Below are 8,105 nucleotides of genomic sequence, written 5' to 3' on the forward strand. Positions count from 1 at the left end.
CAACGTCAAGCTCCAGAGAATCCAGTTCACCATGGAGACAGAAACCAATCAACACCTTCCCTTCCGCGACGTGTCCCTCCAAACTACAGAAGGACTAGGAACATCATTGTACCGCAAGCCATCACACACTGACCAGTACATCTACTACAACTCCAGATAAAATAAGTCACCATGGCCACCCTCACCCGACGTTCCATATCCAGTTGCCATCCTGATGCCCTCAGCAGTGAACTGGACCATATTTTCTGGATTTGTATGTAAACCTGTCCATATTACCTGGATAGTAATAGTATCGCTTGTATAAATGTGTAATTCAGAAAACGCTTTGCACGTCCATCTAATATCAATTTTTGAAATGAGAGATTTAGCAGTACCGACCTCAATTCATGCTCTTATTACCTCGGAGCATCGGTTGGTATCTTTTAGATGAATTTGTTTATTTGGTGTTCTGATGAATTTCCGAAATTGAAAAAACCCAACGTTTGCTCAGTGAACACCCAATCTGCATTATCATAAGGTTTCTCGAAATAATGAGCGCTTGGATGCTAGGTATTTTCACATTCAGTGTAATCCATTACAGCAAATATCAATCGTGTACGATCGCCAATGTATCGATTTGACATAAAACCTTTCCTATCTTCATTTATTATTTATATTGTTCTTTCGGGCTGTTTAAATCTTTCAGCATTGGATATGGTGAACTTACGATACGGTGTTTCGTAATAAGATTTTGTTTCATTGATTATATATTTTTATTGAATATTTCGTTGTTTGTTGTCTCTTACTTGGTTATGGGTTTAAATAAAGTTTTTGTTTTGGTATTGGATAGTATGATAAAGCCTTTTCTCATCCTTATCACGTCACCCATTTCTTTCCTCTTGATCATATGAGACTTAACAGCAATATCGAAAGGATATTTGATCGTTCTGTTTTGACAGGACCGTCCCCGTGGTCTTGTGGTAGTTCGTCTGTCCGGAGACAGGTTCAGCTTGGTTATGAACTAGCTTGCCGAATGACAGTCACAACGAATAAAGGGCAATAATTCACTCATCAATTATCATGCGTGATTGTTTAGACTGTGTGTTCAACAGACAGGTAACGACTCCATGAACAGGTTCTTCGTGGAGTGAGTAACGTCTTGTGGCGCATGAAGCAACACTACCACAACGGCACAGTGGGGGACGCCAGACATGTATTTGATCAATGGTAAAATGGAATCCGGATCCTCGACGTGACCGGCACAGTGTTACTCCTTGGACCACCCGTGGTTCACAGGTACATGGGACATCCCTGCGCGCGGACCGTCCACTCTTGTACACTCTTGTTGTTCTCGTCCACAGATATGTTGAACCGTTTCAGCACATGCCCCTGGTGTTGTAGTTGTGATGGTTACAATTTCATCATTTTGGAATACTTTTCTTGAATGTCACTGATTTATCACACCACAGTTATCGGTATCGATACCGCGCCTCACAAACTAACTTTCAGACAGCTTCCTATTACGTTACGCATTGGGATAATTGTAATGGCAATTCAGTTCAAACTACATAGTTGTCATGGTAACACGTCATTGAATGGTTTTCTTATCTCTCTGTCTATCCGCCACCATCTCCATCACCATGTTAGATGAAACAGCCAGTTTAAGATAACGAGTCAAGACGTACTTATCATTATCTCGAAAACATCTTAAGAGACATGACAAAGAGATTAATGTAAATATATTGACGTGATTTAACTCGCTAATTACTAGTAGTTATCCCACCAACCTCAGGCTGTTCAGGAATCGATCGTATCTTTAAGCGAAGGTCGACGATTGTTCATGTAGGAACGAATATTTTGTTTACGAAGACGGGGTGTTTTTTCCCCATTTAATGAATTGCTGGTCAACACAACTTGACATGTATTTGCAAGTGACTACGGAACCTATTTCTATCAGAAGAGGAATATTTCAGGGCGATTTTTTTAGTCCTTTGCTTTTCTGTTTGTCACTAAATACATTAAGCCTTTTGCTTGGCAAAGAGGAAGGGTGTCATTCTGGATCTTATCGGCACAGATCCCAAACACCCCTTACTGACCTCTCTTACATGGATGACCTTGAACTTATTGCCAAAGGAGAATCCACTCTAATATACAGATTCTCCTTGTCGAGAGAATCCACTCTAATATACAGATTCTCCTTGTCGAGAGAATCCACTCTAATGTACAGATTCTCCTTGTCGAGAGAATCCACTCTAATGTACAGATTCTCCTTGTCGAGAGAATCCACTCTAATGTACAGATTCTCCTTGTCGAGAGAATCCGCTCTAATATACAGATTCTCCTTGCTTTAACCACTAGGCTACCCGACCGCCCCGAGTTCAGAGATGAACTCTTACAATAATGTCATAGCCACAAACTCCTGTGGTGTAGCCGGCCTTCGTATTCTCTTGGTGTTGTTGATTTGACGAAATGAGAAATTCAAGTCATTGACAAACTCACACGAAAAATCATGTCAGACAATAGATTCCACCACCATCGCTCTTCCCTCAATGGCTTATATTTACCAATTATAATGGGAGAGCTTGGTTTGATTAACGTGGAAGCTGTTCATGTCAGAATTGTATTGTGCACTTTGGCACACATTTATTTGTCTTATGATCAGATTGTGAAGCATGTCAAGACTCATGATGAAAGCAAGGCATTCCACAGTTGTCTTATACGAGCCAAGCATCTGGGATATAATCTCATTGTCAATGTTGATTTGTTGATGGTTCTGTACTGCTGGACGGTACGGAAATGAGTGTCAACCGAGCGAAGTGCCATATCAAATCGGCACACGCTTCAAGGAGAGGCTACCTGAACGACCACTGCATGGCGGCTATCGAACAGCAACTCTGCAGAGTCCTTCGCTTGGATCAAGATGGCTGGCCTGAAAAGTGACACAGAAGGCTTTCTGTTTGCTGCTCTGAACTAGTCACTTCCCACTCGAAACCGTCGATATGTGACTTTGCATCAAAATGTAAAATATGAAATGTAGATTATGCAATGAATTTAATGAGACTGTACAACACAATGTCAGTGGATGCCCAGCTTTGGCACAAACACAGTGCGTGATGGAGTGGCTCGATCAATTTATCACCGTCTTCGCCAGGATTGTGGTTTTGACATCGAGGACCATCCATGGTACGTCCCAGAATATGTAGAGGGCGCCATGGAAAATGATAAATATAAAATTCTTTTGAATAGGTCCGTATACAGCCTCAGACCTATCCAGGCCAACAAACCCGATCTTGTGTTTTTGATCAATCAAATGAAATCATTTATATCATTGAATTCTCTGTCCCTTTTCACACTAATGTGATTGACAAGATTCAGGAAAAGCATGACAAATACTAGTATGCATCCCAAGTACCAAGTTGTCCGACTTTTCATTGTTCTCAGTGCTTTAGGTATAGTACCTCCCCATCAGATGTCTGAAATTGGGAGTGTACCAGGGTACTAGTCAGCGCTTCGTCCCATTAGCTGTCTGGGCTGCGTGTAGAGGGGGCACGGGTCCTGAGCTGATGATGAGTCTAACCAGTCTGACTGTACCAGGATCACCCGAACGCTCTTTGCTGTAAACAATAACAGCAGTAATGCATATATATTATTGTGCCGTAGCTTCAGGCAATCTTTGCCCAGGTCAGTGGATCAGTGTGAACTCAAATGACACTCTCGTCTATCTAGGGGGTATACACCATCAGAAAGTTTGGCACTCACACCTCACCATCTCATCCATTCGGGGGCCCGTGAAGATCCGGGGTAGAATAGGTCCCCAGTAACCCATGCTTGCCGTAAAGGGCGACTATGCTTGTCGTAAGAGACGACTAACGGGATCGGGTGGTCACGCTCGCTGACTTGGTTGATGCATGTCATCGATCCCAATTGCTCCCATCGATGCTCAAGTTGTCAATCATTGGATTATCTGGTACAGACTCGATTACTTACAGACGACCGTCATATAGCTGGAATAGTGCTGATCTCTAGTATCACTTGCATTTGCTTCAAACAAAATGGCGGCGCCCAGTCAAGACGATCTGATCGACAATGAAGACCTATGTTGTGATGAAACGGGTCTCACACCGCTAAGTGGATCATATCACGAGAACAACTTGATTAAATGGACGTGTATCACGTTCAGCTGAACCTATCGATAGTAGGTGACATAATGTTACCTCTTGTCTCATTTTACACCGTTAACGGTGTGCACACCGTGCGCTCGATAGTCACTACAGGTTAGACAGGCTTTCATAACGTTCGTTTCTGAAGAACCAAAGCTGCATTTGCAATTATAGTTGTGTGATATTTAGGACGTGTCACACATTTAGATCTGTACACAACAATGACCGATCATGTTGTGAATAGTGTTGACACCGCCGGCATTCAGGGTGTGCTTCCCAGAAAACTAAGCTTCAGGCTCCTTGATTTGGTTGATTGCGTGTCATCGTACCCTGACAGAGTGCGAAGTTACTCATAATATCAGTCACGAGTTTACAGTCATACAGCTGGAATAATGTTGACAGCGGCGTTAAACAACGGTTACTCACTTACTCACTTTCCGATTTAAACATCTATTGGTCGGTAGTAGAAATAAAAAAAATATACAGTTGTGTTTGTACCGCCCAATTTAAACTGAGTGCAGAGTAAAATATTATTAGTTGGTTTGTGTTATTTTAAGTGTAGGGCGGCTGGGTAGTCTAGTGGTTAAAGCGTTCGCTCGTCACCCAGGTTCGATTCCCGACATGGGTACAATGTGTGAAGCCCATTTCCCCGTCGTGATATTGCTGGAATATTGCTAAAAGCGGGATAAGACTAAGCTCATTCACTCACTTTTTTAAGTGTAGCATTTAGAGTAAAGAAGAACTGCAGTAAATGAAATAATACACGAATAAGAGCCATCACGAAAACTTGAGCGCACATGTATGTTTTATTGCGAAACACATCCAAGTTTATTAAATATTTTAATAACATCGGCATTGCAAAATAATAACAACGTCTTTAACGGTTATAAGACAAGGACACCACTACAGGTTGTAGCAGGACCACAAGGGGGGAAATGGGGGTTTATGCGTCCCGTGTTAGGTTTTAAAACTTAACGAGGGACACATTAAACTCTATGTACCCCGAGTGATCCTGCTACAGCGAATTTATCTTCCCGACATGTTTTAATATGACATTGTAACATAATTCAAGCACATTCAAAATCCTTAGAAAACAGCTGTCCGATTGAGTTGAGGATAGCTTGCGCAATGTCATGTGACTTCCATTGACTCTTGAAAAGCGTGCGGCTTTTTTGCTTTGAAGCGGGGTATAAAGGATTTATTCTCTCAGAAACCCACGTTCATCCTGACTTGCATGGGCGGGGTACCAGAGATTTATTTCCCCGCTGAGAACTATATTCCCCTCCAAGGCGGGATATACAGTATTTGATCAAGATCACGTGGTCCAATCAGATCTCATCATTCTGACATGGAGGTATGATAATAATGCTTCAGAAACAAATCCACCTCTTAAGACTGAGGCATAACATGTTTCCAACATGTACCTGGTGTACATGAAACAGAGCTTCTCACCCGAGTGTCTTTTCATGTCAAATATCTCAACACAAGTCGATAAAAGCTTAACACTCCTCGGCAAGCCTCGGAATTTTACACTTTTAGCCACTAGTGTTGCTATATTTTATATAAAAAGACACTCGGGTGAGATGCTCTATTTATATACATACCACGAGAAAATGGCAGTCGTCTTGCATTGAAATGAATTGCCTTCTCCTTGTACTTATAAACTGTCATGAAAGGATGGAAGCAATTTAACAACACACAGGAGAACTGCACAGAAGCTCCCTTTGTGCACTGCGTAAATCATTAGCTTATTTAGATGACGGCATGTGTCAATAATAAATATTGATTCCCATTTTACACAGATCTACTTACGATATTAGGCATGTCAATAAAACAAGTTTGTGGATCGATTCTTCTGAAAGCAAATGTGTTGGGTTTTTTACATCCTGCTTTCCGCTTATTATAATTTGTGGTTATCGATACATTTTTATAGAATACACTTGCAGTCTACCATGCATTTGGAGATCACTCGATTCTATTAGCCAATCAGGGGTCATCAAATCACTGAAGCCTCTCTGGTTAAAACAACCGATATGACGGCCCCATCACCGGGGAAATGTACTTCCTTTACAGTCATTGTCGATAGCTATTTTTAAATGATTACATATACAAATATAGGTTACAAAATGCAAAGTTACAGTTACTTCAATAATAGTACTCAAGGATGAGCGCTAAATTAACATTTAGAACCTAAAGTTGCGCGTGATCTGCAGGTACCCTATCTCCACAGCCACAGAAATAACAAAATATGCTCAATTTTGAGATGATCGCGCAATATCTACAATGAATGAGAACATCATCAGCTTCTAAAAAACAAGAAGGACAAAGGTGTGATGCAGCAATCCTGTCCAGCAACATAAATCAGTACAGTGTATATTTTCCCGCTAAGGCAAAACATATATCAATTATCACATTGTGTACATGCAATGAGGTGAAGTAAGCTAGGCTGAAAGTATCGTATATCCAGGTGCCCTCCTCCCTCTTCTACGTGTAACTTCTTCTACAACATGTACATATGTGAAGGTGCCCTCACTTTCCCATGTCTTTCTTATGGGTGTAACTTCTTCTACAACATGTACATATGTCAAGGTGCCCTCACTTTCCCATGTCTTTCTTATAGGTGTAACTTCTTCTACAACATGTACATATGTCAAGGTGCCCTCACTTTCCCATGTCTTTCTTATAGGTGTAACTTCTTCTACAACATGTACATATGTCAAGGTGCCCTCACTTTCCCATGTCTTTCTTATGGGTGTAACTTCTTCTACAACATGTACATATGTCAAGGTGCCCTCACTTTCCCATGTCTTTCTTATAGGTGTAACTTCTTCTACAACATGTACATATGTCAAGGTGCCCTCACTTTCCCATGTCTTTCTTATGGGTGTAACTTCTTCTACAACATGTACATATGTCAAGGTGCCCTCACTTTCCCATGTCTTTCTTATGGGTGTAACTTCTTCTACAACATGTACATATGTCAAGGTGCCCTCACTTTCCCATGTCTTTCTTATAGGTGTAACTTCTTCTACAACATGTACATATGTCAAGGTGCCCTCACTTTCCCATGTCTTTCTTATGGGTGTAACTTCTTCTACAACATGTACATATGTCAAGGTGCCCTCACTTTCCCATGTCTTTCTTATAGGTGTAACTTCTTCTACAACATGTACATATGTCAAGGTGCCCTCACTTTCCCATGTCTTTCTTATAGGTGTAACTTCTTCTACAACATGTACATATGTCAAGGTGCCCTCACTTTCCCATGTCTTTCTTATAGGTGTAATCTCTTCTACAACTTGTACATATATCATAGTTCTAAAATCACTATAATTAACCCATAATTATAGTGGTCATATTTCAATAATACCTTTCTTATTTTTCTTCAGTTTTCATCTTATAATTAGCCAAACCTGATTATATTTCTGTAAAGAATGTTAGTCAGTTGCCGTTGCCGTGCAGTGACTCTGGATAATCTAACTCAGCCAGGCGTCCACGCTGGGGCTATGCCCTAGGCTGTAGCATGCTGTGTATGGCCGGTCGCACCATTATTTTAGTATCAGATAGGTGGAATATAAAGGATATAAATATAAAGGAATTAATACACCACGCATATGGCAGATTTAGATCATAGCTTCACTATTTGGTAACTAACGCATTCTACAGAAGGCCTGAGTCCCTATATACACGGAGTCCAGTGGGAGATACTTCACTCTGCCACGAATAAAGACGTAAAGGGACTCAGCAGCCTTCTGTCTGTTTAAAGGTGATAGCCGAGTAATCAGCTCTCTCAAGTTAATTCCCCCACTATCTTGGTCATTGTGACGTAGCAAATGGGACCACGCCTACACAAGGCCAAAAGGTTCCCAAAGACCAGCTACGTCACACATATCAAGGTGCCCTCCCCTTCCGATGTCTTTCTTCTAGGTGTAACTTGTTCTACAACTTGTACATGTATCAAGGTGC

This window comes from Haliotis cracherodii, unplaced genomic scaffold (assembly GCF_022045235.1).
Source record: "Haliotis cracherodii isolate W230 unplaced genomic scaffold, xgHalCrac1.p SCAF_9, whole genome shotgun sequence".
Classification (NCBI taxonomy): Eukaryota; Metazoa; Mollusca; class Gastropoda; order Lepetellida; family Haliotidae; genus Haliotis; species Haliotis cracherodii.